Below are 955 nucleotides of genomic sequence, written 5' to 3'. Positions count from 1 at the left end.
CTGGTCATCTTGGGAATTTTTAGGCTGGAAATTAGGCAAATAAAGCCGATAGGGCTGGACAGTTAGCTCAGTTGTTCAGACCGGTGCTCATAAGGCTAGGGTCCGGGGTTTGATCCCTGTACCGGCCAACCCCAAATTGATTGATTGATTGATTGATTTAATAGATGACCGGTAAGGGGGTCTTAACCCTTGACTTGGTGTTATCAGCACCACACTCCCCTAAGTGAGCCAAGGGCCGGCCCTCAACCAAAAAAAATTTTTAAATGAAGGAAGTTGATGATATATTTTTAAAATTCTCAAGAGAAGAAAATTGGATTAAAAAAAGAAAGAAAGAAAACAAAAACAACAACAAAACTTCACTCGCCCAGTCTCTTCACAATGATCGCACATGTGTGAGTCTTTTGGAAGAGTAGTTCAGGGTAGTATAGAAGTCATAATTGTTAATTACAGTAACATAGTTTCGTTTGGTGCTTTTTCCAATTCCCGATTTTATTCAAGCTTTACACCAACTTTGTGAAATAGTTAAGATAACCCTTATTTTACAGGTGAGGAGACCAACACCTGGGAAGATGGAGAAACTTGCCTATCCTGAGAGAGTCTGAGGTCTGAGAAGATGCTGGAACCCGGCTTCCCTTGTTCTAAGGGCCAGTGCTCACTCCCCTAAGCCCTGTGACCTGGGCTGGACCAGCTTTCTACCTCATTGTCTATCATCTCTTCTAAGCACTCTCTGGGATAGTTTCGTGTGTTTAGTGGAGACTTTTTCAGATCCTTGAGGCAAGGGCTGTCTGTAGAATCCCCTGAGGTCAGAGGCATTAATATGTTGGGGCAGGACTGCAAGACCATCCAGTGACAAAAAAGTAATGGGACTCTCCTCCCTGTCTCCTCAGCTTGCATTTCTTTGATTCCATCTGAACATCCACTTCAAAATTGAAGGTAGGAGCCTTGCCTGTCTTGT

Source organism: Galeopterus variegatus, unplaced genomic scaffold (genome assembly GCF_000696425.1).
Source record: "Galeopterus variegatus unplaced genomic scaffold, G_variegatus-3.0.2 Scaffold3274, whole genome shotgun sequence".
Classification (NCBI taxonomy): Eukaryota; Metazoa; Chordata; class Mammalia; order Dermoptera; family Cynocephalidae; genus Galeopterus; species Galeopterus variegatus.
This window is presented reverse-complemented; position numbering follows the sequence as displayed.